The following is a 27,385-nucleotide window of genomic DNA, read 5'->3' as shown; positions in this document are numbered from 1 at the left end:
GCTAGTGGAAAATAGAAGGAGAAAGTATGAAAATTTTTTTCTTTCTAAGTCAAGTCAGTGTCATATACAAGAGAATACTAGGTGGTATTATGGCATTATCAGCTTGGCTTTCCCTTAAATGAAATAGGAAGTGCCCTGTTTTACTTGAACAGTGTTGTTTCTTTTGTTAAAAAGTTATAAGAAGTTAAATATTTTGAAAATAATTAATTTCTACTCTAAATTCGTCAAATGTTATATTTGTAAAAGTAGAGAAGTTCGTTCCATTGCTTCTACCAAGCATCTAAGATTGTGTACTTGGGGAAGCTAGAAATCTGTCTAATTAGCAAAATGTATATTTTAGGCTTATATAAAGTATTCTGCAACATAAGCTCAAAAATCCCCCCACCACCTTTTTGATAAAAATAAAGTTTACCACCACAATAAAATACAGCCAGAGGTGTGCTGGGAGTGGAGGGAGACTGAATGAAAGAAAGGAGGAATGGGGTAAAGGCTGGGGCAAAGAGCAGGCCCTCTCCCTGCAGGGGAGTATCAGGGGCCTGCAGCCAAGTCAAATGACAGCATCACTTCAGGAAGCAAGATTAGAGGGCTTCTATCTAAGATGCAGCATTGGAGTTTGGTTTAAGAGAGTAGGACATGATACATCCATTACTCAAAGGACCCTTCTCTTTTTAAAATAAATTACCTGCAAAGATTAGGCCAAAGAGATGGGCAAGGTAGATTTGGGAAGCTGTTGCTTGCTAATGTCACCGAATGCTTGATGGTCACTTATGCTTCAGGCAGTTTAGCCCAGAACAGTCAGCAGAAGATTGTTTCCAGACCCCAACTGCTAGTTATAGGATCATTCCTCATACAGCAGAGAGGGGTGACCAGGTAGTGGCTTTATAGTCACTGCAGACAAAGCCCATTTTTGGACAGTTCAGTGAGGGCTTATAGACAAAAGTTTCACAAATTATGGAGTGAGCCGGATGGAGTGTGAAGTGTATTTATGGGTCATGCAATAAATAATAGGTTTACTTTTTGAAATTCAAAAACATGTTTTAAACTTATCTAGGACTTCCACCTGATTTAAACCTCTTCTTTCTCTAATGTCAGCCAGAAATGTACAATATACAAAGAAGAATACATCAAGGACCTTTTTGTCCTCGTAGTTTGCCAGTGATGGTGGAGAGTGTCAGAATTGGGGAGTAGCCTAATCAAACCTTCTTACTCTGCATGCAGTGGCAGTCCCTTTGCTGTCCCTTTGGGGCATGCTGACTAATAAAGCACCACCATCATTTTATCTGTCAGTGAGGTGTAGCTTTAATGCTACTGCATTGGTGGAAGCACTGGGTGTTGTCATCCACCTCTGGGGACCAGCAGCTTTGTTTTGGATCATGTATCTTTTATTTTGATGGAGCTATTTATTTTTCAGGGAATGATGCCAAATGATGTTTGTCCCTTTGCTTTACATTTTTATAGCTAGGTCTTCAAAGCTGAACTGGAGAAACTTCTTAGCCAATACTATTTTCTCAAACCAAAAGTTTACAGTTGCAGAAGTCATGTTTTTTAGTGTCATGGCAACCAGGCAACCTATTGTCTTAACTTAAATTTAGGGGTTGAGCATCCCTAATCTGAAAATCTGAAATTTGAAATGCTCCAAACTGTGAAACTTTTTGAGCACTGACATGACACTACATGTGCATTTTGATGTCACAGTCAAAATGCAGGTCTACAACACACAGTTTATTTGGCATTCTCTAGGGAAAAAAGACCCTCTCATCCTGCTTCAGCTGCAGTATAACTTTTCTACACATGCTCAGATTTCCCCATGCAAGCACGTCCACAAAGGGTAATAGAATGGCTCATGTGCAAGCAGGACACGCCAATGGCAGGATCCCCACAGATGGGACCTATGTGCATTACCCGTTGTGTATTTTTGCTTATTCTCTGCTCTGTGGTGTTAAGATACTGAAAATGTCAACAAGGCCTGTAGATATCCCTATGAGCAGCAATGATAAGGAAAAGTAGAAACATTTATAACACAGAAAGTTAAGCTGTTGGAGAAATTGGACTATAGTTTAAACACACAGATGACATGGTGAAAATGTGTGATAGAGATTTTGAAGGACTAGAGCTACCTGCATTCATAACAGAACAAGAGGTCATGTCAGTTTATAAAATCAAAGATTTCCTTTTTGTTTATTTATTTATTTATTTATTTTTATTATTATACTTTAAGTTTTAGGGTACATGTGCACATTGTGCAGGTTAGTTACATATGTATACATGTGCCATGTTGGTGCGCTGCACCCACTGTCTCATCATCTAGCATTAGGTATATCTCCTAATGCTATCCCTCCCCCCTCCCCCAACCCCACAACAGTCCCCAGAGTGTGATATTCCCCTTCCTGTGTCCATGTGATCTCATTGTTCAATTCCCACCTATGAGTGAGAATATGCGGTGTTTGGTTTTTTGTTCTTGTGATAGTTTACTGAGAATGATGATTTCCAATTTCATCCATGTCCCTACAAAGGACATGAACTCATCATTTTTTATGGCTGCATAGTATTCCATGGTGTATATGTGCCACATTTTCTTAATCCAGTCTATCATTGTTGGACATTTGGGTTGGTTCCAAGTCTTTGCTATTGTGAATAGAGCCGCAATAAACATACGTGTGCATGTGTCTTTATAGCAGCATGATTTATATTCCTTTGGGTATATACCCAGTAATGAGATGGCTGGGTCAAATGGTATTTCTAGTTCTAGATCACTGAGGAATCGCCACACTGACTTCCACAATGGTTGAACTAGTTTACAGTCCCACCAACAGTGTAAAAGTGTTCCTATTTCTCCACATCCTCTCCAGCACCTGTTGTTTCCTGACTTTTTAATGATTGCCATTCTAACTGGTGTGAGATGGTATCTCATTGTGGTTTTGATTTGCATTTCTCTGATGGCTAGTGATGATGAGCATTTTTTCATGTGTTTTTTGGCTGCATAAATGTCTTCTTTTGAGAAGTGTCTGTTCATGTCCTTTGCTCACTTTTTGATGGGGTTGTTTGTTTTTTTCTTGTAAATTTGTTTGAGTTCATTGTAGATTCTGCATATTAGCCCTTTGTCAGATGAGTAGGTTGTGAAAATTTTCTTTTGAAAGGATCAACAAAATTGATAGACTGCTAGCAAGACTAATAAAAACAGAGAGAAGACTCAAATAGACGCAATAAAAAATGATAAAGGGGATATCACCACCGATCCCACAGAAATACAAACTACCATCAGAGAATACTACAAACACCTCTACGCAAATAAACTAGAAAATCTAGAAGAAATGGATAAATTCCTCGACACATACACTCTGCCAAGACTAAACCAGGAAGAAGTTGACTCTCTGAATAGACCAATAACAGGATCTGAAATTGTGGCAATAATCAATAGCTTACCAACCAAAAAGAGTCCAGGACCAGATGGATTCACAGCCGAATTCTACCAGAGGTACAGGGAGGAGCTGGTACCATTCCTTCTGAAACTATTCCAATCAATAGAAAAAGAGGGAATCCTCCCTAATTCATTTTATGAAGCCAGCATCATTCTGATACCAAAGCCAGGCAGAGACACAACCAAAAAAGAGAATTTTAGACCAATATCCTTGATGAACATTGATGCAAATATCCTCAATAAAATACTGGCAAAACGAATCCAGCAGCACATCAAAAAGCTTATCCACCATGATCAAGTGGGCTTCATCCCTGGGATGCAAGGCTGGTTCAATATACACAAATCAATAAATGTAATCCAGCATATAAACAGAGCCAAAGACAAAAACCACATGATTATCTCAATAGATGCAGAAAAAGCCTTTGACAAAATTCAGCAACCCTTCATGCTAAAAACTCTCAATAAATTAGGTATTGATGGGACATGTTTCAAAATAATAAGAGCTATCTATGACAAACCCACAGCCAATATCATACTGAATGGGCAAAAACTGGAAGCTGGCACATTCCCTTTGAAAACTGGCACAAGACAGGGATGCCCTCTCTCACCACTCCTATTCAACATAGTGTTGGAAGTTCTGGCCAGGGCAATTAGGCAGGAGAAGGAAATAAAGGGTATTCAATTAGGAAAAGAGGAAGTCAAATTGTCCCTGTTTGCAGACGACATGATTGTATATCTAGAAAACCCCACTGTCTCAGCCCAAAATCTCCTTAAGCTGATAAGCAACTTCAGCAAAGTCTCAGGATACAAAATCAATGTACAAAAATTCACAAGCATTCTTATACACCAACAACAGACAAACAGAGAGCCAAATCATGAGTGAACTCCCATTCACAATTGCTTCAAAGAGAATAAAATACCTAGGAATCCAACGTACAAGGGATGTGAAGGACCTCTTCAAGAAGAACTACAAACCACTGCACAATGAAATAAAAGAGGATACAAACAAATGGAAGAACATTCCATGCTCATGGGTAGGAAGAATGAATATTGTGAAAATAGCCATACTGCCCAAGGTAATTTACAGATTCAATGCCATCCCCATCAAGCTACCAATGCCTTTCTTCACAGAATTGGAAAAAACTACTTTAAAGTTCATATGGAACCAAAAAAGAGCCCGCCTCGCCAAGTCAATCCTAAGCCAAAAGAACAAAGCTGGAAGCATCACACTACCTGACTTCAAAATATACTACAAGGCGACAGTAACCAAAACAGCATGGTACTGGTACCAAAACAGAGATATAGATCAATGGAACAGAACAGAGCCCTCAGAAATAACGCCGCATATCTACAAGCATCTGATCTTTGACAAACCTGAGAAAAACAAACAATGGGGAAAGAATTCCCTATTTAATAAATGGTGCTGGGAAAACTGGCTAGCCATATGTAGAAAGCTGAAAGTGGATCCCTTCCTTACACCTTATACAAAAATCAATTCAAGATGGATTAAAGACTTAAACGTTAGACCTAAAACCATAAAAACCCTAGAAGAAAACCTAGGCATTACCATTCAGGACATAGGCATGGGCAAGGACTTCATGTCTAAAACACCAAAAGCAATGGCAACAAAAGACAAAATTGACAAATGAGATCTAATTAAACTAAAGAGCTTCTGCACAGCAAAAGAAACTACCATCAGAGTGAACAGGCAAAATCAAAGATTTCCAAGACAAAAGCCACTGTTAATGAGGCAGATGACTCTGGAGAAACTTTTTTTTTTTTTTTTTTTTTTTTTTTTTTTTTTTGAGACGGAGTCTCGCTCTGTCGCCCAGGCTGGAGTGCAGTGGCGCGATCTCGGCTCACTGCAAGCTCCGCCTCCCGGGTTCACGCCATTCTCCTGCCTCAGCCTCCCGAGTAGCTGGGACTACAGGCGCCCGCTACCACGCCCGGCTAATTTTTTGTATTTTTAGTAGAGACGGGGTTTCACCGTGTTAGCCAGGATGGTCTCGATCTCCTGACCTCGTGATCCGTCCGCCTCGGCCTCCCAAAGTGCTGGGATTACAGGCGTGAGCCACCGCGCCCGGCCTGGAGAAACATTTTAAAAAGCCATGTGGCAGAATGGCTCCTCAACCTCAGAGGACTCGCCTCCTAGTCACTCAAGTCTTCTGATATTTCTTCTTATCTAAAAAAAAGAAAAAAATACAGTGTATAGTAACATTTTAATCAAAAAACACAGAATTGTAGGTAGAGTTTGAATGCCTGCCATTGTTTGTACAGCTGTTTAACAGCTGATGCAGGTATTCTGGTTATTATTTTTTACTGTATTAATGTATTACTGTATTAATTACAGTAATTAATTAATTACTGTAATTACAGTAATTAATTACAGTAATTAATTACAGTAATTAATGTATTACTGTATTAATGTATTATTTATTTTTTACTGTATTAATGGTATGTCACATTTTTTACTTATGTGTGAATAAGTGTATGAAAATGATTGCTCATCAGTAGCATATAAATTCAGAGACAGGAATCATGGTCAATGATGTCAAACAGCCATAGGTTTTCCCATGGTAGCTGAGATAGTGACGCCTTTGCTTTCTGATGGTTCCATGTACACAAACTTTGTTTCATGCACAAGTTTATTTGAAATATTATATAAAATTACCTTTGGAGTATGTGTATAAGATATATGAAACATAAATGAATTTCATGTTTAGACCTGGGTCTTATCCCCCAGATATCTCACATATATGCAAATATTCCAAAATCCAAAAATAAATAAATAAATAAATAAAAACCCAAAACCTTTCTGGTTTCAAACATTTCAGATAAGGGATACTCAATCTGCATATACATAAACATATATGTATTACATGCATAGTATGTATATTATATGCATTTCCATTCTTCCACAGGTTACATTTACAGGTTACAGGTTCTGATACGTTCCCATTATATTCTGTTTATCAGACTGCAACTACAGTTTTCATGGGTTCAGCTTTATGTTGAACAGAATTTGCAGAATTATGAGTTGAAGCAAACCCTAGTTTGATATTGCTATGATTCTCCTAAATCACCAAAGTGCATGAAATGATTATAGAGCTCAGAAATACTGAAACAACTTTGCAATAAAAATATTATTAGTGAATGTACAAGGAGTGTAATATTTTGGTTTTGCTAGTGGTTCTTAAGATACAACAGCATTTTGAATTTGAATATCAGACCAAAATGGATGGTGAGATAATTTTTCATCTTTATGACAAAGGAGGAAATGAGCAAACAATTTGTGTGTTGGATGGTGTGTTTGCAATTTTTTTACTGGATACTGCCAATAAGAAAGTGTTCCTGGGCAGAGATACATAAGGATTCAGACCTTTGTTTAAAGCAATGACAGAAGACCAATTTTTGGCTGTATGTTCAGAAGCTAAAGGTAATAATAAATTTTTCTATAGATTTTCATTATTATCTTGGTTGTGTGTTTTCTTTTAAATTATATTTGAAAATCTCTTAGAGAGCAATCCAGAAGCTTACCAGTAACTAATTAAGTTACGAGTCTTTACCTTTTTTAAAAATAACAGAGGAGTTGTACTCTCCTTTTCAGCACTTCAATTCTGTAATCCTTGAAGGATGAGTTTTTAGTGCAATCATTTATTTTTTGCTGTGCTAATAGATGCTCTGCATCTAGCTTGATCCTAAGTGCAGTTTTAAGTTTTCCTGTGCCATACTGTAATGGAAGGGTTGGCTCTGCAATTATTGCACTGCAGTACTTTGCTGCAGTTATAGCACAGCAAATATTAGGATTTCAAAAACAGCTTTATTGGTAATTCACATACCATGTAATTCACTCACTTGAAGTATACAGTTCAGTGGATTTTAGTATATTCACAGATGTTGGTAACCAACACTCCAATCAATTTTAGAATTGTTTTTCCACCAAAACCTATGCCCTTTACCTTATTTTTTACTGGAAGAGTCAACCAGGGTTTTTTATTTTTTTATTATTATTTTTTTTGAGATGGTGTCTTGCTTAGTTGCCCAGCCCAGGCTGCAGTGCAGTGGTGTGATCATAGCTTAGTGCAGACTTGAAATTTTGGGCTCAATCAATCCTCCCACCTCAGCCTGCCTAGTAGCTAGGAGTGCAGGCACTCACCAGAACTCCCTGCCTCCTGTGCCCTTTAGCTTTCAATTCCATCTCTCTATATCCATCATCTGCACTCCTGAAGTTGTAGCCCTGGCAACCACCAATCTTTCTGCCTCTGGATTCCCTATTCTGTATGTTTCATATAAATGGGATTATATATCATATGGGCTTTTGTGACTGGATTCTTTCACTTGGCATAATGCTTTCAAAATTTGTCTATGCTGTGACATGTATCAGTACTTACTTTATGGCCAAATGATATTCCACTACATGGATACACTGGATTTTGTTTATCCACTTGACAGTTGATGGATATTGAGGACATTGTTTACCCCTTTTGGCTATTACGAATAATGCTGCTATAAACATTCGTGTACAAGTTTTTGCATAGACATTTCCCTTGGATGTATATCTAGTAGTAGAATTGCTGGGACACATGATAACTATGTATAATTGAGGAACTGCCAGACTACTTTTGAAATGGCTACATTATTTTTTATTCCCTCCAGCAGTTTATTAAAATTTCAGTTTCTCTACATCTTCACAAACACTTACTGTGTCACTTTTTAATTCTAGCCTTTCTAATGTATGTGAAGTGGTATCTCATTGTAGTTTTGATTTGTATTTTCCTGTTTACAATGATGTCCAGCATCTTATCTCATGCTTATTGGCCATTTGTATAACTTCTTTGGAGAAATATTTCTTCAGATCCTATGCCATTTTTTTTTCCTTCTAGGGATCATTTTATTTTGGAAACATAATAGACTTTATTTTTTTAGAGCCGTTTTAGAAAAAATTGAGAGAAAAGTGCTGAGAGTTCACATATGCTTCCGCTACAGTGCCCCTGCCCAATTTTCCCAACTCTTAACATCTTGCATTACTCTGCTACATTTATTATATTTGATGAACTGATACTTATATATTAACTGAAGTTCATAGTTTACATTAGGGTTCACTCTATGTGTTTTATAGATTTTTGGATTTGACAAATGTATAATGTCATGTACCCACCATTAAAGTATTATGTAGAACAGTTTCATTGCCCTAAAAATCTCCTGTGCTCCACTGATTCATTCCTCTCCCTCTTCCTCCTAAACCCCCAGTCGTTACTGATCTTTTTACTTTTCTAATTTTGCTTTTCCCAGAATGTCATAAAATAGTTGTAGTCACATAGTATGGAGCCTTTTCAGACTGGCTTCTTTCACCTAGCAGTATACACTTAGGTTTCTTCCATGTTTTTTCATGGCTTGATAGCTCATTTTTTAAATTGCTGAATGATATTCCATTTGTTGGCATGTACTGCAGTTTGTTTATCCATTCTTGAATTATCAATCCCTAATTGGGTTATTTTGTCTTTTTATTACTGAACTGTAATAGTTCCTTATGTATTCTAGGTACAAATCCCTTGTGTTCATCAGGGTTGCAGAATACAAAATCAATATACAAAAATCAGTGGTATTTCACACACTTTAACTGAGTACTACATACTTGCAATGAGCAATCTGAAAATGAAATTAAGAAAGCAACTTCATGGCCGGGTGCAGTGGCTCATGCCTGTAATCCCAGCACTTTGGGAGGCCGAGGAGGGTGGATCATGAGGTCAGGAGATGTAGACCTTCCTGGCTAACACGGTGAAACCCTGTCTCTACTAAAAATACAAAAAATTAGCCAGGTGTTGTGGCGGGCACCTGTAGTCCCAGCTACTCAGGAGGCTGAGGCAGGAGAATGGCATGAACCTGGGAGGCAGAGCTTGCAGTGAGCTGAGATCCTGCCACTGGACTCCAGCCTGGGCGACAGAGTGAGACTCCATCTCAAAAAAAAAAAAAAAAAAAAAAAAAGAAAAAGAAAAAAGAAAGCAACTTCATTTATCATAGTATCAAAAAGAATAAAATACTTAGAAATCAATTTAAGAAGTATAAAACATGTACTCTGAAAACCATAAAACATTGTTGAAGGAAATGAAAGAAGATCTAAATAAATGGAAAAGTATCCCATGATCATGGACGAAGGCTAAACATTGTTAAGATGGCAGTCCTCCCTAAACTGATCTACAGATTTAACTTCATCCCTATCAGAATGCCAGATGAGTTTTTTGTAAAATCGACAAGCTGACTCTCAAATTCATATGGAATTGCAATGGACTAAGAATAGCCAAAATAATCTTTTGAAAATGAGGAACAAAGTAGGAGAACTCATACTTATGGCTTTAAAACTTACTACAAGACAATGGTAATAAGGACAGCATAATACTGGCAGGATAGATGTATAGACCAGTGGGATAGAATTGAGAGTCAGATATGAACTTATACATAAATAATCAACTGATTTTTGACAAGGGTGCCAAGATTATTTAGTGTATATATGTATATGTATATGAATATGTATATCATATATTTGTCAGTTGCCAGGACTGCTGGGCAAGCCTGGCAAAGAGAACACTGAGGAAAAGCAGCCTCCCGCTCCCTGTACCTTCTCTGAGCCTGATGATCACTTGATATGGAACTATAATCACATCCAGTTTACCCTCTGAAATTCCTTGATTGTTCTTTTTTATATCCTTGACACTGTCCTTTTCCAGACCAAATGATCTTATCTGAAATACTGCAACAATTTTCCTTTCTCAGTGCTTTTAGAATAACCTGTCATAAACTCATCTGATTATAGTACTGCCTGCTTAAAACTTTTTAATTACTCCCCATTCCCTACCCGGCCTGTGTGGCTCACTTGAGCTCTGCTAGCTGGTGAGGGAATCTGGGTCCTTTTCCTGGTATTTGAATTCAGTGTTACACAGGTTACTGGCTGGATTGACAATCTCAAATTGTAAATCACGAGTATTCCATGTAGGTAGTCTGTTACGATTTACAATAAAACATTGATGTTTGTATCAAAGATCATGGTGATGTGATGTTGGGTACTGTCTGTGAGAATTGAGGAAATTTAAATTATATGGTTTTATTTACATATATGTATAACAACTAGTTAAGGGATAGATGTCTTCTTATCTGACTTTAAAGTAGCTAAGAATGGATCATTGTGATTGTTAAAGGTCTGGGAACCATGGCTATTTTCTGAAAATACCTCAGGGATGACAAATAAATGACTGCCAGCCTATCATAACATTAGGACTCCAGTTCATCCCTTTACTTCATAAGTGTGTTTTTTCCTTTTGTGTATATTTGCTTTAGTATAGAAAATAGGTTTTCTTGATTAGAAATCTATCTAAGAAGAAATTGAACACTGGAGATTTTTCTATTGCTTTGAATTACTAAAAGTTAGCGTAATTTGGCAGTATATCCCTGTGTCATTATTTTCTCTCTGGTAAGTAGATGGTTGGGCTTTGGGTGATTAAATTTTTTTTCCTATTTTGCTTATTGAATGGACATGTGTTTGTATTAAAAAAGGGAAAATAAATAGGAATGTAGAGGATGTTAACTAATCGTGAAAGTTATTGGGAAGGGTTACCTAATTTGAATAAATGTATCATTTTGAATTTGTAGGTCTTGTTACATTGAAGCACTTCAAGGCTCCCTTTTTAAAAGTGGAGCCCTTTCTTCCTGGACACTATGAAGTTTTTGATTTAAAGCCAAATGGCCAAGTTGCATCCGTGGTAATGGTTAAATATCATCACTGTCGGGATGAACCCCCACACGCGCTCTATTACAATGTGGAGAAACTCTTTCCAGGTAGCAGACACCCACCCACCCACCTATTCCCCATCCTTCTCTAAGGGAAAAAGTTGTAAGTTGTACTTTCACATCATTTGAATGATTTTAGTTTCAAGACCTACTTCCTATTTTGTTTGGAGGGAATACATAAAGATTTGGCAGACTCCAGCATTGAGTAAATGCCATCATGATAGATGTTGATGATTGTGTATTTTATTTCAATAACTCATCCAGCCCAAGATTTTCTGGAGGTGTTTGATTTATTTGCCGTGTTTATAGGTTTTGAGACAGAAACTGTGAAGAACAAACTCTGGATCCTTTTTAATGATGCTATAAAAAGGCGTTTGATGACAGACAGGTTGCCTTTTATCAGGTGAAGTCAATTAAGAAACCTAATTATACTTAGTGCATGTTTAATTGAAATGATGTGTAGCCATCCCTTTGGTTTTTACTATAAAATATTTACTATATGATTTAATCTTCCCTTCATTATAGGATGGAAACAATTTTTTATAAGCTGCATTTAATAGTCATAGTAATACTCCAACTTGAGTTACACTATAGCTATATTATTGGTGTAAGAGTGAGCCAGTGAACGTTCTTTAGAATTCTGTGTAGTGATTTTTAACCAATTCAAATACTACTATTATGACAGTTTATATATTTTTCTCTTCTTGAAGTTGATTTCAGTTTATAAAACTTAGGGATTTTAAATGGTAAAACTATTATCTTGGTGTTTATCAGGATTGTACATCCTCTGTCCCTGTCTTATGCAAGACACATAACTAGGACACTTCCACTTCCTCTTTTGCATGTAGAGGGCTTGGACTCCAGCTTGTTGCTGCTACCCTGTTGAAGCAGCTCAAAGAGGCCCAAGTACAGTATCCTCTCCAGACATTTGTAATTGGCATGGAAGACAGCCCTGATTTACTGGCTGCTAGAAAGGTAAGGTGTTGTCTCTTTCCCTTGTGTAGTTAGAGTAGGCTTGTTATTAGAATGAAAGTGGAGTCAATAATGGATGACTCTACTTCTGCTACTGTATTGACTGGGGCAGTTGTTTTAAATTAAATGTATTAAAATGGAAGGAAATGGCTGTTGAATATGCCCTGTGTTGTACACTGTCCTCTATGTACTTTTATCTATTATGACCATACAATTCTCACAAAGACCCTATGATGATAATTATGCTCTTTTGAAAGCAAAGGTGTCTGAGCATGGTGACTACACCTGTAATCCCAGCACTTTAGGAGGCCAGGGGAGGTGGATTACTTGAGGTCAGGAGTTTGAAACCAGCATGAGCAATGTAGTGAAACTCCATCTGTACAAAAAAATACAAAAATTAGCCAGGCTTGGTTGTGCATGCCTGTAGTCTTGGGTTTGTGGGAGCCTGGGTGACAGAGTGAGACCTTGTGAAAAAAAAAAGAAGAAAGAAGAAAGAAAGAAAGAAAAAAAAAAAGAAAAGGCGTAAGTCAGGTGCATTGGCACACACCTGTAGTCCCAGATACTTGGGAGGCTGTAGTGGGAGGTCTGAGCTCAGGAGTTCAAGTCCAGCCTGGGCAACATAGCAAGACCCCATCTTGAAACATTCAAAAAAGAGGTTTTTTCATTTGTTTATTTGTTTTTTAAAAAATAACGTAAAGGCTTGGTATCAGGATGAAGACTGCAGTTTTTGGAGCCTGAATTGTGATTTGAAAGCCTGGCTCTATTCATTTATGTAAAAAAAAAATAGTGTCTTCTGTGGGGTAGTTTTAAGGTGAAGTGGCATAATTCATGTAAAGTAAGTAGGGTAGAACTTAGTATGTAGTAAGTACTTAGTAAGTGTTGGCTGTTATTATTATTTTAAAAAGTGCTGTATTTAGAATACTGTGGGCAGAGGGAAGCTTGTCTGTATTCAGTGAGCAGGAAACCTTGTTCCCACTATGGAGAACTTTTGTAGCATGGATGAGAAAGAGCTAGAGAGCACTCTCAATGCAAGGTGAGCAATGCTTAGAGAATCCAAAATAGCCAAGGAAAGTAGAATAAGGGGAGGAGCCATTCTATGTAGGAATAACATCCTGGATATAAAATTAGGCATTGCCGAAGGACCAAAAAAGACCAAGCTTAGTGTGGGACCATGTTGGACTAGAGAGAGATGAGGTGGGTTAGGTAAAATAGGTGGGGAGGGAGGCGCCAACTGGGAGAATGGTTAAAGTCTTGGCACCAGAGGAGCTGAGGGGAGACTTACTTCCTGGTGGTGGAGTTGAAGCAGGGCCTGGATGGGGTTGTATGTAGTGGCCTGTAAAATCATTTTTCCCTTTTTTCCTTGTTTAATTTTCACCGTTGTTAATTCATAAAGCTTTGTGAACTCTTGTCATGTTTGATTTTCAAGGGAAGTTATTTTCTTTAACAAGTAAATGGGTATTTATATAATAAGGTGGGAAATCATATTGGAAGTGAACATCATGAAGTTCTCTTTAACTCTGAGGAAGGCATTCAGGCTCTGGATGAAGTCATATTTTCCTTGGAAACTTACAACATTACAACAGCTCATGCTTCAGTAAGTAAGGTATTATGATTATTAAATAAACAGGTTTTTTAATACTGAAAAAATGTAAGGTTTAAAAAAAATTTCAGGCAATAATTTAAAATATTTAGTTATTTAAAATAATAGTTATTTAAGGATGAATGCAAATTAAATCCCTATGTTACTGATTATTTAAGACCACTTAAGAATTCTCTGAATCTCTTTTGGAGTAAAGGGAACGATAAATATATAGTTCAACCTCCACATTTTTGGTATCACTGTTGGTGTTTTCCCAGGAAGTAGATACATATTTTCTGCCCTCTACCTCCCATTTCTCTTATAGTTTCTTGGGGTGCAGTCTGTAGGAAATAGGTCTATTTGGTAATGCATTTTTGATAAGAAATACTCATTTTAGATAAATTTTGGTAAATATTGCATCACACAACTTGCCAGTCATTAGCTATCCTTTCTTTGCAAACAATACTAATTTTATCTTATAGATAATGTATCTACTGAGATTGGAAGTATACTCCAAATCAGACTGATCCAGTGTTATCGAGCCTTTATATGCTACTGCCTCTCTCTCCAAGAAACTTGCCTTGGAGGGCAAAAATATCTTAGGTATTACAATGGTTTATGGCCCTCCAAAGCATCACAATAAATAAACGGATAGACAGGATAGTTCTGGTATTGGAATTTCATGGGGCTGGGGTGGGGTTAGGAAAATAAATGTCTAAAAAGTCTCTCTAGCTGTGGTGATGATACAAGCAAGGTTGAAAAGAAACACTGGTTTAGAGAGATGTGGTGCAGAACCAAGGAGTTAGGTTTAATAACTTATATAGTCTCCCCAACTTCATGTGAAGTCTGGTGAATGGGGAGTGACAGGGGCAAAATACCTAACAAAATTAACACTAAACCACCAAAATGCTTATTCTTATTTTTGTGTTGTAATACCACTATAAAAGGCATGATTTTTAGGTATTTGAGTCATTTTTCAGCTCAGCAAAGTTTTGAGGTGGACATTCTTGGTCTAAAATATTAGAATTTTAAAACCTATTTATAAAATGACAGAATGGTTCTGGGTTATTTTATTTTACAGTAGTACTTTTGGATTAAGTACATATAAATTGCTTGTAAATATAAGGTCATTATTGTGGAAACTACTTTATATTAATATGAAGTCCAGTATAGTAGTAAAGTTTTCAATTATTTCCAAAAATCAAATCAAGGGCATTTTTGGTGGAAGGTTATGTTGGCATTAAAGTTAATTTCTCTCTCTCATTTAAGGTATGTATTTAATTTCCAAGTATATTCAGAAGAACACAGATAGCGTGGTGATCTTTTCTGGAGAGGGATCAGATGAACTTATTCAGGGTTACATATATTTTCACAATGTAAGCACTCTGAAGTGGAGGGATATTCGTGCTATATTAAGAAAAGTATGAATTATTTGACTATTTTATATCATCTTTCAGTATGACAGTAATATTTTTGAGTCTCTTGTGAGGTTACAAAAGGGAATCTGATAGTGTTTGTTTTCTATCTCTTGGGGAAGAAAGAAATTTTAATAGCGTCAGATAATTTTTATTCTTTAAAAGTAGTTACAGCCGGGTATGGTGGCCCATGCTTATACTCACAGCTACTCAGGAGTAGCTGTGAAACGAAAAAAAACACCAAAAAAAAAATAAAACCCAATACCCTGAAAAAAATAAAAAAAAAATAGCTAATTGGCTATATGTTACATAGAGTTGGCTATATGTTACCAAGTGAGACTTTTATAGAAAAAATGAAGCTGTTTCTTAACTTAGTCCCAAAAGAATTAGGCCACATTTCAAAGTGTTGTTGTGGTACATGTAGAGATGTCTTCTTCCACAGGTTGTTTGAGGTGGAATTTTCACCTTAAAGGGTAACAACATTCTACTCACATCTGAACAACCAAGAGGGAAGAGGGAAAGTTGTTACAGCATTGTTAAGTGTTTTAAAGAGAGGTAAATATTGTAAACATTATGTGACAAGTATTGAGTGCCCACCATGCCTGTTTGGTGCTGTAGTGACCCTGAGGGGATAGGGTTGTGAAGATGCAAGGGGTTTGATTTCATTATAAAGAACTGGGTTTCTTTGGTATCATTTCTGGTTGTCTAAAGTTATGTTGAGGAACTGAAGACTTTTACTGTATAGGATAAACAGCTAACATTAAATGTTTTGTTCTCTCTGCTGAATCACACTTAGATTTGGATATAATTAAATATGGGTTTGGGGAATGAACTGAATTCGGTTATTATCTTATGCTTGTCTTAACTAGAGTCACTAGGCTTCAGGAAACTGGTTATATGGCATTTGATGAAATATAGCAGAATGCTGGTTTATATTGCATATTGGATGTGAATTATTAACCAGTGGTAAAAAAATACTGTGTTGTCATCACAGTTGTTAGAAGAGATGGTCTCACCTAGAAAACACTGAGTTAGAAAGGTCCAGTCAAGGTATTTACTTAATGATTAGGTCACTCATGATTTGTAACTTTTTCTGCTTTTTGAAATATTCATTTAACTATTCCTAGAAAGGAAAGTAAAAGTAATAGTCTCAGTTAATTTTACTTCCTAGATGACATGATATATATATTATTTTAAATGAAGATTTTTTTGTATTCATTCATTAGTGTAGGGCAGTCATTAGGAGGCTTGTGACTTTATGACCTTAACATTTCTAAGGATCTGGTTGAATTGATGGGAAACTGAATCAGAACCTAAACTGTTGGGCACTAAACACCCATTTTAATTTAGATTTTCTTATTTTCTCCTTTAAGCCTTGAACTGAGAGTCCCATTTCTAGATCATCACTTTTCTTCCTATTACTTGTATCTGTCAACAGAAATGAGAATTCCAAAGGTAGTAAATCAACTCAAGATAAAACTATTATTGGGGGAACCAGCCCCCAATATTTCAACATAGGTTCTTTTCTATTTTCCCTAAGTGTCAGCCAGTCTGAGAAATAAAGAGAAAGAGTACAAGAAAGAAATTTTACAACTGGGCCTCCGGGGGTGACATCACATTTTGATAGGTTCTGTGATGCCCCCGAGCCGCAAAACCAGCAAGTTATTATTAGGGATTTCAAAAGGGGAGGCGGGTGGGAACAGGGAGTAAGTCACAAAGATCACATGCTTTATTTATTTATTTATTTATTTATTTATTTATTTATTTATTTATCTGAGACAGAGTCTCACTCTGCTGCCCAGGCTGGAGTGTAGTGGCGTGATCTCAGCTCACTGCAAGCTCTGCCTCCTGGGTTGATGCCATTCTCCTGCCTCAGCCTCCCCAGTAGCTGGGACTACAGGCGCCTGCCACCTTGCCTGGCTAATTTTTTTGTATTTTCAGTAGAGACAGGGTTTCATCGTTTTAGCCAGGATGCTCTCGATCTCCTGACCTCATGATCCACCCACCTCGGCCTCCCAAAGTGCTAGGATTACAGGCATGAGCCACCGTGCCCAGCCAATCACATGCTTTAAAGGGCCATAAAGATCACAAAGCAAGGGCAAAAATTAGAATTACTGATGGAGGTCCATGTCCTGCTGGGCACACATTGTCTTGATAAACATTTTAACAGCAAACAGGGTTCAAGAGCAGAGAACCAGTCTGACTAGAATTCACCAGCCTGGAATTTCCCAATCCTAGCAAGCCTGAGGGCGCTGAAGGAGACCAGGGCATATTTCATCCCTACTCCAACCACATAAGACAGACACTCCCAGAGCGGTCATCTATAGGCCTAACCTTGGAATGCATTCTTCCCCAGGGTTATTCCTTGCTGGGAAAAGAATTCAGCAATATTTCTCCTATTCCCCTTCTGCAAAAAGAAAAATATGACTCTGTTCTGCCCAGCCCTGCAGGCAGTCAGACCTTGTGGTTATCTTTCCTTGTTCCCTGAAAATCGCTGTTACTGTGTTCTTTTTCAGGTTGCCCTGATTTCATATTTTTCAAACACACATGTTTTACAATCAGATTTCATGTAAGACAGGCTTAAGAAATTATAAAAGTATTAATTGGGGAAGTGATAAATGTCCATGAAATCTTCACGATTTATCTTCTTCTGCCACGTCTTCAGCCATTCCCTCCGTTCAGGGTCCCTGACTTCCCACAACATCTCTCCCTTTCTTTTTATATAAATGTGCCATGGCAATGAAGGCTTGTTCATTCTCTCGATTTTGATGCAGGATTCTTTGACTGGTCTAGCATACTAAATACAAGCCGATTAAACAGATAAACATAATTCCAAAATTTACTACAGTGGAGCCCCCAATAGACTTAATCCAAGTCATGGGGTTTAATCCAGAAAGATTTTCTGCCACCTGATCTAACGCCTCAGCTCCAGGCACAATGGATAAATGAGCTTGAGAGGCTTCAAAAATTTGATTCTTTAATTTAGTATAATTATAAATTATCTTCCCTACCCAGAAGGTGTCCTTTGACCATTTCCCGTGAATTATCAGTCTCATTGTAGGAATATGGTATGATACAGAAATCAGAAGTGTTCCAATCGCACTGCATTTGCATGCGATGTTTGAGACTCACTACCCGATCTCCAAGCCAAATAACAGACTGTCTTAAAACATTAATTTGATTAGCCAATTTTTGATCAATGCCTTGTTGAGAATTCCACATTTGGGTGGAATTGGCTTGCCAATCATTAACAAAATGAGCCATTTGAATAGATTGATGTAACACCATTCCAGCAGTGATGGCCATTGCAGTGACTGTAATTAGGCCCATGATCACAGCCATTAAAGTGAAAACAAATCTCTTAGATCTTTTTAGAATTCATGGTAACACTTCATTAATCAAATGTATTGAGGAGGAGGATTCCCAAGACCTGGGCAAAGTTACTGGAATCCAGATTCCTTCTTGAGCTCGAACCAACATTACACTTGTCCTGGAGTCAAAACGGGAGTTAATACAAGTGTATAAATGACAATTAATTCATTGGATTGATTGTTCGTCCAAATTTTGATATTTCCCACTAACAGCATGTAAGGTGGCTTAACACAACTCTGTATGGGAATAGTCAGATTGGAGGGAAGCAAAGCAGAATGTCTGAATCTATGTTGATACTGAGGGAGGGTCATGGTGGTGGGGACAGCAGACAGAAAAGTTTCACCTTCCTATACTCACAGTCCAGACATGGCAATAGCCAATTTCCAAAGTTCTGGGTTTTCTGGGCTCAGAATGGGGAATATCATACGAGGCCTCAGGGGGTAATGCCTTTATCTTCCCATTTTAAGAGAAAGAATGAGCTGAACCTCCTGTGCAAAGTAGAAGGATGATTCTCGTTCTCTGTATAAGAAATAAAATAAGTAGCCTCAGGCATTCCCTTCTGCCAGAGGAGCAATTGTTTTTAAATAGCCCTTTGGTGCCCAGTCTGTTACTAAACCATATGAGTCATTTTTTAATATTACTGCATGTGAGTTAACACAGTCATCCCAAATTAAAGTTTTAGATGGGCCCTCAAAATTTTTAGGGCATCGTTTTCCTGCAGGTTTATATTGAAAGTATGGGATATCTCCCATTACTCCCCCTTTCATTTGTCTTAAAGGAGAAAGGGAGAGGCCAGAGACCAAATGTCCTGGTTCCTCTGTAGCTGATTTTTCTGGAAGATAAGCAGCCCAGACTTGAGTTTCTAGATGGATACAACCAGGTGCATGTCCGAGGCACAGAGGGGGGTATTTATAACTCATAGTAACATTAAATGCAGTGCCTTCTTCTCCTGGTTGAGCGGGCAATGGTCATCTGTAGCTCCAGGCATCCACACACTATCAGTATAGATTTCTGCAGGAGCATCCATCCAGGTGAGAGGTCGAATAAATGGAGGAAAAGGCACATAAGCCCAATAAGAATAATTTTGTGTAGCAGGTAAGTCAGTGTGAGAGGAAACTGGTGAGACAGAAGGTGTAAGGAGGAGAATCATTAAATAAAACCTATTGTAAGAGAGATCCAGTGCTGAAGGAGGAAGAGAAGAACAGAGGGATGTTATTTTCAGGCTAATAGAAATGGTGAGATTTTTAGGTTTGTAAGGGGAAAAAGAAAGGTAATTAGGAGAAGTGGGATTAGTTACAGGGGTCTTCATTGCCATTAGGGAGGATTGAACCAGACCCATTTTGATTTGGTGTGCCAGCTTCTGAGGAGTTGGCACAGTTCTCACCATGTCTGAGGGCAGTCTCTGACATGGACATCTTTTCCCTGTGGTTTTCGTTGTCAGTATTTACACGAAGTTTAAGTCTTGTAGTGGGCACCCAGACAGGGGATTGATGATCTCCTGGTGAAACACAAGCATATCCTCTTTCCCACGTTAAGCAGAATCAGAGACAATATTTAAAGGTTTGGGGAAATCCTGTAAGGCAGCAATTACAGAAATTAACTCTGCCTTTTGAGTAGAAGTATAAGGGGTAGAAATGAGCTTGTCTGTAGGACCCACATAACCAGCATTTCCGTTACTGTAGCCATCAGTGAACACTGTAACTGATGTAAATGGGCTGATCTTTGCTCAATGGAGGGACCAACCAAGAAGTCGTTTTTATAAAATCAAACAGTTTGTTTTTTGGATAATGATTGTCCATAATACTGATAAAATCAGCCAAGTGAATTTGCCACAGTATGTAATGTTGAAAAGCGGCTTGAATTTTGAGCCGATTTAAAGGAACTACAATTAAATTTGGATGAAATCCAGAAATTTTAAGTATTCTACACCAAGCTTGTCCAATTAGGATGTCAATTTGGTCCAGATAAACAGACAAAGTTTTTGACACAGAATTGGGAAGAAAACATCACTCCATTAAATCATTATGTTGAACTATTAGCCCAGTAGGGGAGTGCAATGAAGCAAAAACCAAAAGCTGAAAAGGCTGAGATGGCTGTACTCTAGATAACTGGGCAGTCTGGATTCTTTCTTCCACAAATTACAGTTCTAGTGAAACCTCAGGGGTCAAAGTCCTGGGACTGTGGAGATTGGAATCTCCCCACAGCGTAGAAAACAAGTTAGCGCATAGGTTGGAATGCTGAAAGTAGATCTTAAGTAATTAATGTCACCCAAAAGTTTTTGGAAGTCATTTAAAGTTTTTAAAGAATCTCTCCTAATCTGAACTTTTTGGGGTTGAGTATATTGTTTATCGACCACCATTCCTAAATATTGAACAGGAGCAGTCTGTTGTATTTTATCCTGAGCAATGTATAGTCCAGCCTCTGTGACACAGTGGCTCACAATTTGATAACAGTCAATTAATTCTTTATCAGTGGGGGCAGCAATGAAAATATCATCAATATAATGAAGAATATAGGCATGGGGAAATTGAGCTCGAACTGGTGAAAGCACTTGTCCAACATAAAGCTGGCAGATTGTAGGGCTATTTAGCATTCCCTGAGGAAGCACTTTCCATTGATAATGAGCTGCAGGCTCCTGATTATTGATAGATGGTACAGTAAAAGCAAATTTTTCACAATCCGATTTATATAAAGCAATATGAAAAAAACAATCTTTAAGATCAATAACTATGAGAGGCCAATGTTTAGGTATTAAAGCAGGGGCAGGCATGCTGGATTGGATGGCTCCCATAGGTTTACTTACAGCGTTAATGGCCCTTAAATCGGTTACCATCCACCACTTGCCTGATTTCTTTTTTACTAGAAACACAGGAGAATTTCAGGGGGAAAGAGAAGGTTCCACATTTCCAAGTTGTAACTGTTTAGAAACCAATTGGGTCAAAGCCTCCAGTTTTTCTTTAGAGAGCGATGGCTGCTCAATCCAAACAGATATGTCAGATTTCCATTGTAAAGGGATAGGATCAGGAGGCATAACAGTGGCCACCATTAAAAAGGATAACCTAAACCAGCCCTGTCTTCTTTTACAGTAACTGGGAGGGGTTCAGTAATCCCTTCATGTTTTGGGCCAAGACTGAGTCTGGGAACAAACCCCATGTTTTCCATCATATGTTGACTGGGAGCAGTATAGGAGTCATGTGGAATATTAATTTCAGCCCCCCAATGTGCTAGCAAATCTCTACCCCAAAGATTAATGGGGATTGGTGTGATACAAGGCTGAATTGTACCCTTTTGACCACCTGGGCCAGTGCAAGCCAAGATAAATGTGCTCTGGTAAACTTCATCAGTTTTTCCAACCCTACTAGTCCCATGTTAGTGGGATGTTTAAGCCAGGAAGAAGGCCATAAATTAGAGGAAATAATAGAAACATCAGCCCCAGTATCTACTAGGCCCTCAAACATTTTTCCTTGCATGTGTATGATGCAGGTGGACCATTGTTTAGAAATTACATTAATCCAATAAGCAGCTTTTTCACCACCGGAGCCCATCCCAGGGCCACGTGTCTCATCTCCTTTGTTTAAAATGATATTAGGTAGTAAAAGCAATTGAGCAATTGACTCACTGGCCAGAATGGAAACAGGAACCTTGGCAGACACGATGAGTTTAATGTTGTCAAGGGAATTAGAATTAATGGGACCAGTATGAATAGTGATTCCTTTAGCAGAGTTGGATGCCCTACCTAACACCAGGCTCACTGAACCTTGAGGTAAAAGGCCAGTGACTCCTGTGGGGACAATTAAAGGCAAAGAATTAGGTAGCAAATTTAGAGAAATAGTACTACAGAGATCGACCGCCCTGCCCCCTATTGTGGAGGTGGGCAAGCATTGTACTGAGGCAGAAGAGGCTGGGACCCATCTGGGTTGGCTGTAGGTAAATTTGTTTGTGCTGGGGGCTGCGTTTTGACTGCCTGAAGTGGAAACACAACGTTGGTCTGAGTCTGAAGCATCCCATTTGATATTGGGGCCTGGGACTGGCCCCACTTCCCGTTTCTCTGGTTCTGTGGCAGGGGGTTTACATCTATATCATACTTAGAGCAGCAAGTACTTGCCCAATGTTTACCTTTGCAACAACATGGGCAAACAGTAGCAGCAGTATTTGGCTGTGTTTGTTGAGCTGGCTTGTCTGCTTTTAAGTTTTTAACAGTGCGATTTTTTTTTGATTATGACCAAGTTGACCGCAATTATCGCAGGCTCCAAGAAAAGAATCAGTTGAGCCAGTCTGATTGCTGTCTTTCATGGCCCGTGCCCACAGAATAGTTTTGTGGGTCTCTGATCCAATGCCTTCACAAGCTTTAATATATGCAGGCAACATCTTGTGATCAGGTAAATTTTGTTGTTGGATGGAACACATGGCCATTTTACACTCATGGTTCGCATTCTCAAAAGCTAACATACGAAGGAGAATACCTTGAGCGCACTCATCAGAGATAGATTTTTCCACAGCATCTTAGTCCCAGCTACTCGGGAGGCTGAGGCAGGAGAATGGCGTGAACCCAGGAGATGGAGCTTGCAGTGAGCCGAGATCACACCACTGCACTCCAGCCTGGGCAATGGAGGGAGACTCCGCCTCAGAAAAAAAAAAATGCCATTAGTCTGATTTAGCTGAGCCTGCAGACAGGCCTGCTCTGACCACCAGGTACAGAATTGTAAATGCTGAGCTGGGGTTAGAACAGCTTTTGCCAAAAGGTCCCAGTCTAAAGGAAGCAAAATGACCTCTGTACAAAAAGTTTGTAATACCATTTTAATGTAAGGAGAAGTAGGACCATGCTGAGTACAAGCATCCTTAAAGTGTTTTACAAAGGTAACATTGAGAGGTACATAACCCATTTGTACCCCTTGGATGTTAGGAGGTTCTAGCGGGACCGGATAAGCCCATGCATCTAATCCACTTGTTTCTTTGTTTTGGCATACTAAGCATTGCATTGAAGTTTCAAGAGTAGGCATCTGAGATGGAGTTGGTATAGAAGTGACAGGAAAACATGTGTAGATAAGGGAAACTGAAGGTGAGGGGGTTGGACTGGAATGAGAGAGTGAGAAAGGGGCACTGGGGGAGCAGAAAGAGCAGAAGTATACTGGTGATTACTGGCATCCATGTGTGAAGAAGAGTACAGAGAAGCAGGCTGAGTGGATGGCAAAGTGACTGGTTGAGGAACCAAAATGACAGGAGGGTGAGGGGCTGCAGTGGATGGGGTAGGGCCTGCAGAATTATAGGTAAATTGCAGTTTGGTCCCCGAGCCATTAGCTGACTCTGGAGGCAAATGCTGCAAAGGTTTGAAAAGGGAAGAATTAGCATATATATGGTCCTGGGCTGTCTGAGTCAGGGCTGCGAGAGCTACAGGTACCAGCTCTTTGTGAAAAGAAATAAGATCATCAGGAGGTGACGTTAAGCCAGAGTCACCGGAGTTAGATATTGAATTCTCAGAATCGTTAGGTGGGGCAGGAGTAGGCGAAGGGAGAGGCTGATCAGATAATGAAGGCCGTGTGGGAAAGGAAGGTTGAGGAAGAGGTGGAGGGTCGTCAGATTCAGAAAACTGTGGTAACTGCAGGGGGTAACGGGATTGGTATGTCATTAGGACAGCACATACCAAGGCCCAATCACCCCAAACAGTGATGGGAACAAAATTCCCTGTCAAGACCAATTCCCGGAATGTTGCACCAACACGATCCCATAGTTCTACATGTAAGCTTCCTTTTTTAGGAAACCAAGGACAGCATTTTTCCACTGCCCTGAATAGAGTGACCATATTTTCCACAGACATTTGAACCGTTCCCTGTTTTAACAGGTCTACATCTAAGGTTATTTTTCAGGAACCAAGGACAGTGTTTTCCCACTGCCCTGAATAGAGTGACCATATTTTCCATGGGCACTCGAACCCTTTTCTGTTTTAACTGGAGTTTAATACAGAAGAGATAAGTATAATGTTTAGACTCTGTGTGACCCAAAGTTAATCCAGATAAATTCACAGACTACTCACCAATTGTCAGGGAGTCGAACACGCGTTTCTGTGGACCGAACCGATGAATGTTTCTCTGCACCTACCAAAGGGAATCAGGTTCCCACATGCACTTAGGAAAAAGAAAAACCATGCTGGGTGCCAGATATCGGGGAAACCAGCCCCCAATATTTCAACGTTGGTTCTTTTCTATTTTCCCTAAGTGTCAGCCAGTCTGAGAAATAAAGAGAAAGAGTACAAGAAAGAAATTTTACAGCTGGGCCACCGGGGGTGACATCACATTTCAGTAGGTTCTGTGATGCCCCCTCAGCCACAAAGCCAGCAAGTTTTTATTAGGAACTTCAAAAGGGGAAGGGGGTAAGAACAGGGAGTAAGTAACAAAGATCACATGCTTTATTTATTTATTTATTTATTTTTTTGAGATGGAGTCTCACTCTGTTGCCTGGGCTGGAGTGCAATGGCGTGATATCGGCTCACTGCAAGCTCTGCTTCCTGGGTTCATGCCATTCTCCTGCCTCAGCCTCCCCAGTAGTTGGGACTACAGGTGCCCACGACCTTGCCTGGCTAATTTTTTGTATTTTTAGTAGAGATGCAGTTTCTTCATATTAGCCAGGATGGTCTTGATCTCCCGACCTTGTGATCCACCCACCTCAGCCTCCTAAAGTGTTAGGATTACAGGCGTGAGCCACCACGCCCAGCCAATCACATGCTTTAAAGGGCCATAAAGATCACAAGGCAAGGGCAAAATTAGAATTATTGATGAAGGTCCAGGTCCCGCTGGGCACACATTGTCTTGATAAACATTTTAACAGGAAACAGGGTTCAAGAGCAGAGAACTGGTCTGACTAGAATTCACCAGGCTGGAATTTCCCAATCCCAGCAAGCCTGAGGGCACTGCAGGAGAACAGGGCTTATTTCATCCCTTCTCTCAACTACATAATACAGACTCTCCCAGAGTGGTCATCTATAGGCCTAACCCTGGGAATGCATTCTTTCCCCAGGGTTATTCCTTACTGGGAAATAATTCAGTGATATTTCTCCTATTTGCTTTCTGCAAGAAGAAAAATATGACTCTGTTTTGCCCAGCACTGCAGGCAGTCAGACCTTACGGTTATCTTTCCTCATTCTCTGAAAATTGCTGTTATTCTGTTCTTTTTCAGGGTGCCCTGATTTCATATTGTTCAAACACACATGTTTTACAATCAGATTTCATATTGTTCAAACACACATGCTTTACAATTTGTACAATTAACACAATCATCACAGGGTCCTGAGGTGACATACATCCTCAGCTTATGAAGATGACAGGATTAAGAGATTAAAGTAAGACAGGCTTAAGAAATTATAATTAATTGGGGAAGTGATAAATGTCCATGAAATCTTCACAATTTATGTTCTTCTGCCAGGGCTTCAGTGGGTCCCTCTGTTCGTGGTCCCTGGCTTCCCGCAACAAACTGTCCACTGCCATCAGATTATATTTGTAACTTTTACTGATGCTCCTTTTTTTCATGTCAGAATGAGATAGAAAAACATCTCCTGAGAGAGACATTTGAGGACTCCAATCTGATACTCAAAGAGATTCTCTGGTGACCAAAAGAAGTCTTCAGTGATGGAATAACTTCAGTTAAGAATTCCTGGTTTAAGATTTTACAGAAATATGTTGAACATCAGGTATATTGTCTTTAAAAACATTTTCAGGAATAGGACACTTTGGATGCAGAGCTGTCATTGCTGTTCATTTTGTATTTAGTTTGAATGCTTTGTCCCTATAAGAGAGATTCATAGTCTCTGGAAACAATGATCTCTTTTATAAGAATTATATAAGAATTAAGTAGCATGAAGGATCATAAAGTACCATCTGGAATTGAAAGAGAGAGGAGACTTACTACTAATCATCATTGACCTTCATTTAACACATTTTTGGGCACCTTCTGGGTGCCAGATCTTGTTAGGCACAAATTACTAAAACAGAGCCACCAAGAATTAAAAATATGCATATGAATGTTTCTTAAAAGTCACTGCAGCTATGCATATTATGAATACTTTAACATTTTCTAAGTGATGGGTGATTCAAAGGGTCTCATACAATTTACAGTCATATCTTTACGTTTTCTGTTCTGTGAAACTAGAGTAAATACAAGTATTTCCATGCCATTGAAAAAAAACTGTTCTGCTCTTATATTTTTATTCTTACAGGTTGATGATGCAATGATGGCAAATGCAGCCCAGAAATTTCCCTTCAATACTCCTAAAACTAAAGGATACTACTACCATCAAATCCTTGAACACCATTTCCCAGGCCAGGCTGACTGGCTGAGCCATTACTGGATGCCCAAGTGGATCGATGCCACTGACCCTTCTGCCCACACACTGACCCACTACAAGTCAGCTGCCAAAGCTTAGGTGCTCTTTATGCTGTAATATGAAAGCAAATATTTCTTCTTATTGTATGGGGACTATGGGTAGATAGGGGAACAATGAAAGTCAATTCAGGCTAACTTGAATGTGAAAAAAATAAAAGTCCTAAATCTAAAACATTGCTATAGTCATTTATGTTCATACAGTCTCCTCATAAGAGGTAACTAGAAATTTTTTGCTGTATCACAGTAAAGTAGAGGGTAAGCTAGGAGAAGGGAAAATGCTCTGATGTCTACAAGAACTCACAGCACTCTCCTGGCAGAGCTGCTTTAGATGACATTTGCGTTGTGTGCCCACATGGCTTCCTTCCAGTCCTTACCTCATCTTAGGGAAGTCATCAAAGGATTACACTATTTTTGTTCTGCCTGCATTCCTAACAGCTGCCTAGGCAGACTTGAGACTTGAGTCTTGTATAGGAG

At 38.9% G+C, this 27,385-nt stretch overlaps 1 long non-coding RNA gene across 1 annotated transcript in view; it reads left to right on the top strand.

The window, feature by feature from the left end:
* LOC464157 (uncharacterized) overlaps positions 1 to 27,083 on the top strand; it is a 38,439-nt gene extending 11,356 nt beyond the window's left edge. The window contains exons 4-6 of the long non-coding RNA XR_010159508.1: positions 11,063 to 12,175; positions 26,064 to 26,219; positions 26,745 to 27,083. This is a non-coding gene — a long non-coding RNA (uncharacterized LOC464157). The remainder of the gene's footprint in view (positions 1 to 11,062; positions 12,176 to 26,063; positions 26,220 to 26,744) is intronic.
* Positions 27,084 to 27,385: the final 302 nt, after the last annotated feature.

The sequence above is a fragment of the Pan troglodytes genome, chromosome 7 (genome assembly GCF_028858775.2).
Source record: "Pan troglodytes isolate AG18354 chromosome 7, NHGRI_mPanTro3-v2.0_pri, whole genome shotgun sequence".
Taxonomy (NCBI): domain Eukaryota; kingdom Metazoa; phylum Chordata; class Mammalia; order Primates; family Hominidae; genus Pan; species Pan troglodytes.
The sequence above is the reverse complement of the archived record's forward strand: the minus strand, read 5'-3'. Positions and strand labels throughout refer to the sequence as shown.